A 12,035-nucleotide genomic window follows, 5' to 3' on the forward strand; every position below is an offset into this window, starting at 1 on the left:
AAAATATTTTCTATGTTGGATTATCGAACCGAATATGCCTCTTTTTAGCTTGGTAGCCTAAGAATTAGGGAAATGGCCCCTAATTGACGCGAATCCTAAAGATAGATCTATTTGGCCCAACAAGTCTCATCCGAGTTACGGATGCTTTAGTACTTCAATTTATCATATTCGATGAGATTCCCGGAATGATGGGGATATTCTATATGCATCTTATTTAGGTTAGTTACCAGGTGTTCAACATATGAATGGTTTTTATCTCTATGCAGTTTGCGAAATGCCTGATATGAGATGTGTTATAAAAATGAAATCTTGTGGTCTATTATTATGATTTGATAATATGTTGGTTAAACCTATAACTCACCAACAATTTTGTTGACGTTTTAAGCATGTTTATTCTCAGGTGATTATTAAGAGCTTCCGCTGTTGCATACTAAATTAAGGACAAGATTTGGAGTCCATGCTTGTATAATATTGTTTAAAAACTGCATTCGAAGACTTATGTTGATGTGTAATATTATTGTAAACCATTATGTAATGGTCGTGTAAAAAACGCTATATTTTAGATTATCATTATTTGATAATCATCGTAATATTCTAAAGGTTATGGTTTGTTCTAAAATCGAATGCAGTCTTTGAAAAACGTCTCATATAGAGGTCAAAACCTAACAACGAAATCAATTAATATGGAACGTTTATAATCAATATGAACGGGACATTTCAGATAAAACTCTATTTATCAACTCATAATTGTCATAATAACATTCTCATTGTTAGCCGTGACAACCTCTATGAAATTTCGGGGACGAAATTTCTTTAACGGGTAGGTACTGTGACAACCCGGAAATTTTTGACCAAATTTAAACTTCAATCTTTATATTATTTCGACACGATAAGCAAAGTTTGTTCAGTTAAATCTCAAGAATTTTAAACTATGTTTATACATTCATTTAAACTCGACCAAATTCCGACGATTCACGAACCATTATATAATTAAATATGAATATGTATATGTATGTATATTATAACTTGAGAACGTTAACAAAGTATTAAACGTATAATACTTTACGTGAACGTATTTGTTTCAATATGATTATATATGGAATTAGAAGATAATTTCAAATGATTGATTTATCAGATACATTGAATTATGATTACGAGTCTCTGTTGAGAGGTCCACTTTGATTTAGAAAACCTTTCTTTTTTAACGGCATCCGGAATATTTGGTAAAAGTGATTTACAAATGTATCATTAACGAGAGTTAGTCAAAAGTTAGTAATCATTTCCGTTTAAATTTCAAAAGTGTACTTTACTTTGACTAACTTGTGTCCCTCGATAAACCGACTATTTAGTTTTCATATTAAAAACATTATTGGTAAAATAACTACTATTATATAAAACGAGTGAAATTATATAAAACGAATTTTGAAATATATTTGGTTTTGAAAGACTAAATATTATATCATTAGTTAAAATAATTCAAAATATTTATTATATACAAATTTACGATTCTAAATAAAAATATATATATTTTAACTTAGTCATAAAACGTTCCAATTTAAAATAATATATTTTGGTAAACAACGAGTCATTGATTTATAGAAGCAAATGACCACGACGCTCAAATTTTATAAGATACATTTTCATAAAGTAAATTTTTGATAAATAAGTCAAATTATTATTAAAGCTACACGTCGCGTAGTGTAAAAGGCTAGTTTTCTAAACGACCGAAAGTGCGCTCGAAAAATCGAAAGTGGTACATGAGTCGAGTGACAACATAAGAGTCATTTTAGTAAAAATTACATTTTTACTACGCACGTAAATATAATATAACATTTAATTAATTCTAAAGATTAAATATATTATTTATTAAAATAATATATATACATAATAACTACTACGCATGTAATAAGTTTGAGAGTGTCGGCAGTTTTGATTCGTCGTTTGTGAGCTGGACATCACCTTCATGCGATCACATGTAAACAAAGAAGAGGCACCATGCGATCGCATGGGGTGCAAAATCAGGACATGTATTATAAAGTCGAGTTCCAGTTTGATATAAACACACACACATATATCTTATCTATCCTCTGTCTATAATACTCCATAATATATTCATTTTATTTATATTATTATAATTATAATTATTAATATTATTATTAATTATATTAGTAGTATTATTATTAGTAATAATATTTACATAAAATACTACGACGGAGTGCTGTTCACGTGCTTTTCAAACGAGTGTTGCGAGTAGGATAGGGCTAAGGAACTTATGGATTGTAGCTATAGAGGTGATGGGTATGGTTCATGGGTATGCTCGTGAGGTCAATTTAGTGTTTATCATCTCAGTTGCATCTACGTACCTTTCCTGCAATATTAAATCTCAATATTGATACGTGAGCACTCATAACTTAACTTTTATATATTAATAGTGTATCCCTGACTAGTGCTCGAGTATATAGGATTATGCATGCTTGTATTTTTGATAATGTCGTTAGATAGGTTAAGTTGAATCCTGAATTAGTTACATATGCGGTTGAGATAAGGGATAAGATATGCATGTCGTTAGAAAACTAGCGAAAAATTAAGAACTTTTCATTTAGATATCGAATGGTTTCGATGAACGGATTAGAAGTTATAGTCAATTGAATTTTTGTATTATTATTAAAAATGATTATTATTATCGTCGTTATTATCGTCGTTATAGTTTTTAATTATTATTATTATTATTATTATTATTATTATTATTATTATCAATAAAAGGTATTATCATTAAAAATTGTTATTTTTATTATTATTACTATCGTTATTATCGTTAAAGTTATAATTAGTATTATTATTATTATTATCATTAATATTATCATAATATTTATTATTATTAGTATTACTATAATTAAAACTAATATTAGTAACATCTAATTATTATGATTACTAGTATTATCATTAATATAAACGCCATATAAAAGACAATTAAAAGCTATTAAACGAATCGATTAGGAAATAATGAGTATAGGTATCATGATGAAATTAAAATATCGTAAGATATTGATTTAGATAAAAATATCATTATCATTATTATTATTATTAAAAGTATTATTAGTATTAAAACTATCATTACCATTTTAATAGAAATGACATTGTTATTATAAAATATCATTATTATTATCATTTTTAAATTAAAATTATTATTTTAAAGTTAATATTAAAAAGTATCGTAAATATTAAAGTTATCATAATTAGAATTATTATTTTATCATAATATCATTTTTAGTAAATATAAATATTGATATATTTATTAATAGAATAACAATAATTATCATTACAAAATAATGTAACTTTTACTTATTATTATTATCGATATTATTTTATCTGATAAATATAAGATACAAAGATATTTTACTACGTGTAATATAATTACATTAATAAAATCTATCATATTATTTTTATGATATTAAATGAATTTTAAAAAATTTATTAATTAAAATATATAAAAGTATATTTTTATAAATTTTAATATGAAATTCTATTTATTAATAAATGAATTATATTATTTACTCTAATAAGTCTGTTAAAAAAATATATATTTAAAAATATAAAATGACGATATTTAAACTATATAATAATCATGTATAAATTTTCAGAAATCATTTTTGAGTCAAATTGGCTTTTGTTGACTTTTGCATATTAGTCTCGAGCATTAGGATTGTAGTACACTATGACTTGACTAAATTGTTAGACAAATATTAACCAACATATAAATATATATACTTAATTTAGGTTCGTGAATCCGAGTCCAACCTTGCAGTTGTTCAATGACGTTATATGTATTTTTACTACGAAATACAGTATTATAAGTTTCATTTGCTCCATTTTTAAATGCTTTTGCAATATATATTTTTGAGACTGGGAATACATGGGCTGCTTTTATAAATGCTTTACTAAATAGACACAAGTGATCGAAACTACATTCTATGGTTGGATTATCAAACCTAATATGCTCTTTTTAGCTTGGTAGCCTAAGAATTGGTGTTTATTATAATTGCCACCAATTGACGCGAATCCTAAAGATAGATCTATGGGCACTAACAAGCCCCAGTCAGAGAATTTGAACTGCTTTAGTACTTCGATTTATCATGTCCGATGAGAGTCCCGGAATGATGGGGATATTCTATATGCATCCTGTTAAGGTCGGTTACCAGGTGTTCACCATATGAATGAATTTTAATTCGCGAGTTACGCGTAACAATATATGAAATCTTGTGGACTATTAAAATGATGAAAATGAATGATTATGATAAACTAATGAACTCACCAGCCTTTTGGTTGACCCTTTAAAGCATGTTTATTCTCAAGTTTGAAAGAAATCTTCCGCTGTGCATTTGCTCATTTTAAAGATATTACTTGGAGTCTTCCATGGCATATTTGAAAAGACTTTTCGTTCAAGTCGTTGAGTTCAATAGAGATTATTATTAAGTAAATGACAGATTAGGTCATTTATAGGTTGAATATTATGAAATATTATGCATGCCTGTCAACTTTCGATGAAATGAAAGGTTGTTTTTTTTAAATGAATGCAATGTTTGTAAAATGTATCATATAGAGGTCAAATACCTCGCGATGTAATCATATGTTATTGTATTTGTCCTTATGGATTAGGACAGGTCGTCTCATACATCTAGGAGCTGTGTATTGTACGAGTATGAATACGGGTGCATACGAGTAGAATTGTTGATGAAAATGAATGAGAATGTAATTGTAAGAATTTTTGTTAAGTAGAAGTACTTTGATATGTGTCATGAAGTCTTTCAAAAGTGTAACAATACATCTTAATACATTACATGTATATACATTTTAACTGAGTCGTTAAGCATCGTTAGTCATTACATGTACATGTTGTTTCGGAACCTATAAGTTAACGATTTCGTTAAATGTAATTAATCCCATTGTTATTATATCTAATGAGATGTTAAATTATTACATTATTATGATAACATGATGTACTAATATATCTTAATATGATATATAAACATTAAGACGTTATTACAACGATAATCATTACGTATAGATATCGTTTTGAATTTCTTAGGTTAGTGATGTGTGCAGCGGTGTATACGAAATACTATTATTGTTTAATACGAAATTCGACAAAATATTACACAACTTTTTTTTTAATTTACGGATGGGATATACCTAAACCTTGCTACAACACTTATAGGCAGTGTACCTAATCGTAGAGTAGTGTAGTTTTTAGTAAGTCCGGTTCGTTCCACAGGGAGTCAGCTGAGTTTAACGCTATATTTATTTTACACTATATTTGTATAACTATATATATAAATAATATTATTATTATTATAAAAGGGGGGTTTTACCGTTTAGTGACTGGTTTGTCGATTTTATGTCTTAGGTCACAAATAAAACCTAATGTAAAATATTAATATAAATATAACTTAATTTAAAGCGTAAAGTAAATGACGATAAATATAAATGACAGAATTTAAATTGCAATAAAGTAAATTGCAGTATTAAAATGACAGTAAATAAAGGTACGATGAAATATGAAATAAAAGTATTATGCTTATCTAAACTTCCGTAATCATGATGTTTGACGTTTTGATTTTAATTAATTGTTACCCGGGTTAATTGTCCTTTGTCTTGGTTTATTTGATACCTATCTGGTTTTTGTCCATAATAGTCCATCGGTCATAATTATAAAATGTTCGTCAAATTAACCTTATTCCTGAAGTCAAATATTCCAACTAATTAGGGATTCAAACTGTAACAAGGTTTTAATACTTTGTTAATAATTACACCAGGTTATCGACTGCGTGTAATTCAAGGTTTTAATACTTTGCTAACAATTACACCAATTATCCTTGTATGTAATCCACCCCTGTTTTAATGAGATATGAATATTAATTTACCCACTTGATCAGAATGAATAATCAATTACCCAACCCGAATAATTAATTAAATGATCGTAAAAGATGTCATATAAACGTCACTAAATAGGACATACATAGTCATTTTAATAATTTTTTAGATTAACTAATTTGAAGATAGGTTCGACAGGTTCCAATGAGTTGTCATTCAATTAGACAATACCCCCACCTATTAATAGTCAATAGTCTAATGTTCACAAGTGTCGGTCTTTTGTCCAAACCTTAATTATGGTACAAAATCCAATAACCCCATCTTAATATTTAGTCTAACATCACGATTACTTCAGCTCAAATAAGGATAATAATAATTTAGTTACGATACATTAATTTAAAAAGGAAGAACATAGCTTACAGTGATTATTTATCGCGTAGCGTTACACGGACAGGATTTCGACTTTAAAACCCGTAAAACATTTCTTACAATAACCCAACTAAACCATAATTTATTGTTAATCTTACTTAAACTTAATTATAATTATAAATATAATTATAAATATTACAGAGGAAAGAAAGAAAATAAGTGTGAAGTGTGTGTATTTCGGCTAGAAAACGTTCTAATTTATAGATGTGGCCAGCCTCTAAGGCTCATGCGATCGCATGCTTTTCCTTCTTCCTGGCCATGGGATCGCATGGCCAGCTATGACAGCTCACTTTGAGTTTAAAACATAGGTGGCTTTGATTAAATTAATATATAATATAATATATATAATTTTATATAATTATATATATATTATATTATATTCTTGTGCAATGTTGACTTGTAATTTTAGGTCCGTTGTCTCGCGCGTTGATGCTCAGTTTATGTCTCGGTTCTGGATTTTCGAACGTCCTTTCGTACGCGTAGATATCTTGTACTTTGCGTTTTACAATTTGTAATTTGCACAAAAAATTATTTTCTTTAACTCCCAAAATCCGGCCAAGTCTTTAACTCACTTTTAGTGGCACTTTTGAGTGCACTATGGCTTTAGTGGCACTTTTCAGGCTTTAGTGGCACTTTTTCTTCAATTCTTTAATCTTCGTGCATCATCTTCACATTTATTTATTTAAACGATTACAACTTAAAAATATAATAATTACAATTAAAAACTTTACATATTGGGATGATATTGCGACTAAATATATGTTCATTTGGAGCACTATCAAATATCCCCACACTTGAACGTTGCTTGTCCTCAAACAATACAAAACTTGAAATAATATCACACTTCACTCGAATCACTTTTTTATTCTCACACTTTATACATCAGTGATTTTGATATGGCGGTATGAACAATGATAGTAACGATGTGGTTTACAGTCCCACATGACTACGAAAATTTAGATCCCTTTAAGGAAATTGGATCTTTATGAAAATATTTGATATTTTGAAAATTCATTCTAGCTTTTACCCTAGATAAGTTTTCCAGAATAACCCTTCACCGGTGTTTGCAAAATGTATTTGTGGGTTGTGTGGGTTTCAGATTTTAAAATTTTAGCTCAAAACTTGCGATTTTGTGTTACCCACTTGCTAACCTTGTATTAGGAAAGCAACACGTCCAGTATACTTGCTCCGTATATTACCTTTTGGTAAACTACCGTTCGGTTGTAAATGAAAGCGTTGAACAAGCAACTGTTAATGCAATGTCTAATGACATGCAGATGTTCATGGTCCACAACGTGTCGGATGCAATTACTATCCTTTGTAGGAGCAATAGTAAAGATCACCCTATAATTTTTCGGTCTGGCACAAGGTCCTATCTTCGACCATGCTATGCACCCACCGTTCTTACGGTTGACACGTGATTTGGTTCAGATGACCTAATGAATTCCAAGTGAATTCTTAGGATTTTACATCCAATGGTAATAAACGTATTGAAAATAGGTTTTTCAGAAAAGAAATTGGTTTTAATTTTGATCAAAATATTTTCTCGTTCAAGCTCGAGTTTAGATATCATCGAATTCCATGAGTTTGTAATTCTCAATCTTTAAGGTCAATCTCAAGGATTGAGTAATATGAGGCTTAAATGCTGATTTTTAATCTTTTAAGGATATTATCCTTTCTGGGGGTCTGATTCATTAGTCTTATCAAGCTAATTTGCAGGGCGCCCTCCCCATTTTACGAGATAGATCCTCTCATAGTTAGGATAAGTCTGACCACTTGGCGACCCTATTTGATGCTGAGGTCCATAGATTTCCTGCTGATTTTAGAGATGACTTTTCTAGATTTTTCGTCAACCTACAGCTGGTCTGGACGACAACTTCTTGACCTAAATCAAGGAGCACGTGTCTTTTTCGGAAGACTTTACTTCCTTTTAATGATGTAATTGATTCATCGTGTAGATCCATCTTTCTTTCAAATATATTACAGTAAATCGGGTAAAACTAATTAATATCGTCCAAAATAAAAGTACTTTTAATTTATTTGTACAAAAATATGTGATATGTGATTTTAATAACTTGGTAAATTTTTCCCACACACGGCTTTTATATTTCTTTCTTTGCCTTTTTATTCTCTTATATTCCATTTTAAATTAATTCAAGCGTTTTGGGTTGTTTCTCCATTTATGTTCTCTCCGAGGTAATAATAATTTCGGCATTAACACCTAGGTTTATCGTTCATAAATATGTATAAACATGATTTTGAATTCATTTAGTTGAAAATTTTTCAAATTTTCATAAAATTTGGCAATTAAACTAAGTGTAAATCGGAGAGAATTTATAACCCTTCCCCACACTTGAGATCATACAATGCCCTCATTTGCATGAAATCAGACTATAATTATAAATTCATGAGGGTGATTAGTGTAGAAAAGTGATTAAAAGTACCGAGTTTGCAAACATCTTATTTTATATCACATTTGATATTTTGCGTCTTGTCGTCAAAATTAGTAGCTTTTGCTGAACTTAATGTCATTCTTTGAAAGTGCGTTGTTTTACCCTGTTTTACATAAGATAAACTACAATATATATATATATATATATATATATATATATATATATATATATATATATATATATATATATATATATATATATATATATATATATATATATATATATGTATATATATATATGTATATATATATATATATATATATATATATTTATAAAACCTTTATTTATCAAAACAATTTAAATGAATAATTTTTTAAAATTTTGTTTCCTTTTACTTTAGGTAGATGTAGTTTCGGTACACTTACCTAGTCCATCCCTTGACAAAATTTAAAAATTGTCGTTTTAAAGCGATTGTTTTAAAAACAAACATTTTCGGGTTTTTTAATTTTTTTGGCATACTTTAGATCAATAATATTAAAAATAATGATAACAAAATTTTTCGCCCCGTCTTTGGGTAAAGCAATTTCAATTCTATGATCTAGTCTTTAACTTACGACGAATTTTAGAAATCATTTTTTTAAACTTAATGAAATAAAGTAAATTTTTATTTTTAAATTCACATAAAACATAAATTTAAAAAGCGTATTAATTTCATACAAAAAATTCAGAATGGGGTGAGAAAACTAGTTCTTTAGTGTCTGCTAGTGGAAAAGACCAATCGGAGTCCATTCTTGGAACTACACGAGAACAGAATAACTAACTCTAGACAGCAAACATTTGAATCTCCCCACACTTAGGTAGCTGTGGTGTCGAATTTGTGATTAACTTCATTATCAATTTCTCTTTGACCATAATCATCTTGCATATCTGTGAGTTTTGCTTTAAGCCATTGGTCGGATTCCTGTGTAATATCTACAAATTCAACTAGTTTCGCCTTTTCTTTAGGCGATAGATTGGATACTAACCGGTTACATAACTTAAAGTTCCCCTTGGTTCTAGCATCGCGAATCTGTTTAATAAGTTTCTTCATTGAACTATTAATAACGGGGTCATTTAATTTCGTATCAACAACGGGGTTCTTTGTTATCAGGTCATCATTAGGTTTTACTTCATCTTCTCCACACTTAGGTATTTTATTATTGTTAAGCACTACCGTTGGAGTTGGTAAAATAATATGGTTCTTATCAATCGTTTTTGTTGGTTCAACGGTTTTGGTTAGTGGAGATTTATTCTTTCGACAAACAAAGGTGACCGATTTTTCACCATCACTAAGTGTCATTCTATCCTCTCTTACATCAAATAACGCCCTGGTGGATGCTAAGAATGGTTGACCAAAAATTAGAGGAATGTTTGAGTCCTCTTCTATGTCAATGACAATAAATTTGACTAAAAAGGTTAAATTACCCACTTGAAAGGGTAGGTTGTCAGCGATTCCAACTGGGTGCCTAATGGTTTGATCAAAGATTCGAACATTCATTTTTGTTGGACTTAACTCACCTACTCCTAATCTCTTATATAATGAAAGGGGCATAACACTCACACTCGCACCTAAATCTGCTAGTGCATCATACATGACACATTCACTAAATAGACAAGGAACAATAAATTCACCCGGATCACCCAACCTTGGTGGAAGTTTTGGTGGAACTGTCTTTACCAGGTTTACTTCTACGGTTTTTGTTTCTTGCACTTTCTTATTCTTCTTCTTCTTTCCAGAGGCATCACAAACTTTATTACCTATTACTTTCTCATACTCAACTCCTTTTCTTGGAAATGGGATGGGCGGTCTGTAGGGTGCCACCACTGGCTTTACATACTCGGGTGGTGGTGGTGGTGTAACTTCTTCATTGTTACTCACATCTAAAACCTTCCCATCTTCTGGTGCTGGTTTTTCAGAATTTGTTGACACCATATTAACATTTTCATTCCGAGGATTTACTTCAGTATTACTCGGTAGCTTTCCATGTTTCCTCTCACTCATCATGCTAGCAAGAGTACCTACGTGTTTTTTAGATTCAAAATAGAAGCTTGTTGAGTTCTTAATGACTGATCAAACCTCTCATTTGTTTGGGTTTGAGATGTAATAAATTGTGTTTGAGATTCCATTAGCTTTGCCATCATTTCTTCCAGATTTGGCTTTTTCTCTTCGGTTTGTTGTGGTGGTTTATATAAGCCAGGTCTTTGTTGATTGAAAGTGTTGTTTTGAGTTAATTGGTTATTCGGACCTTGTTGGTTGTATGAGTTATTGTTAGGTCCATTTGGATTGTAAAGAATGTTTTGGTTTCGATTGAAGTTTGGCCTTGGCGGTTGATAATTATTTTGATAATTATTTCCCGGCCTTTGGTTTATGTAGGAAACATTCTCTCGTTGTTCCATCATTTGTTCAATGTGACAATGTTTCATTAAGTGTGGTCCACCGCATTGCTCACAACTGATTCGTATTGCGTGAATATCTTTAGTCATCTTTTCCATTCGTCTCTCGAAAGCATCTATTTTTTGCGGAAACGAAATCAAAGTCATGGCTAAAATTGGCTCTAGCCGCTTTAGATGAACGAAAGATATCTTTTTCCTGATACCACTCATGTGAGTGGGAGGCTATGTTATCAATGATTTTGTGAGCTTCGGTTGCGGTTTTCTTCATAATGGAACCACCATCTGCTGTGTCAATGTCTTTTCGTGTAGCAACGTCGACACCTTGGTAGAATATTTGTACTATTTGATAAGTGTCTAAACTGTGTTGAGGACATCCTCTCAACAACTTTCCGAATCTTGTCCACGCCTCATATAATGTTTCATTTGGCTTTTGCGAGAATGTAACAATTTCTCCTTGAAGTCTCACGGCTTTAGATACCGGAAAGAATCTTTTAAGAAATTTTTCAACTAAGAAATCCCATGTGTCAATCGCTCCTTCGGGTAACGATTCTAACCAATCTTTGGCTTCTCCCTTTAAAGTCCAAGAAAACAACATGAGATAGATCTGTTCATCCTCAACTTCTCTGATTTTGAATAGAGTACAAATCCTATTAAAGGTTCGAAGATGTTCGTTTGGATCTTCTTTTGGCGTACCACTATATTGGCATTGATTAGTTACCATGTGTAGGATTTGTCCTTTGATTTCATAATCTGGCGCATTAATGTCTGGTTGCATAATGGCATGTCCTTGGTCAGTGCGTGTAGCTCTCATTCGATCTTCCATACTTAGAGGTTTCGTTATTTCCATATATGAAATTGTTGAATCCGAATCACTAGAAGATTTTGATTTAATGGTTTGGGGTTCAGGAG

At 30.3% G+C, this 12,035-nt stretch overlaps 1 non-coding gene across 1 annotated transcript; it reads left to right on the forward strand.

Annotated features, from left to right (window-relative positions):
* Nucleotides 1–11,482: 11,482 nt before the first annotated feature.
* LOC139850774 (small nucleolar RNA R71) lies at nt 11,483–11,589 on the forward strand. The gene has a single exon (XR_011760155.1). It is a non-coding gene; the product is annotated as a small nucleolar RNA R71 (small nucleolar RNA).
* The last annotated feature ends 446 nt before the right edge of the window (nt 11,590–12,035 follow it).

Source organism: Rutidosis leptorrhynchoides, chromosome 5, assembly GCF_046630445.1.
Source record: "Rutidosis leptorrhynchoides isolate AG116_Rl617_1_P2 chromosome 5, CSIRO_AGI_Rlap_v1, whole genome shotgun sequence".
Taxonomy (NCBI): domain Eukaryota; kingdom Viridiplantae; phylum Streptophyta; class Magnoliopsida; order Asterales; family Asteraceae; genus Rutidosis; species Rutidosis leptorrhynchoides.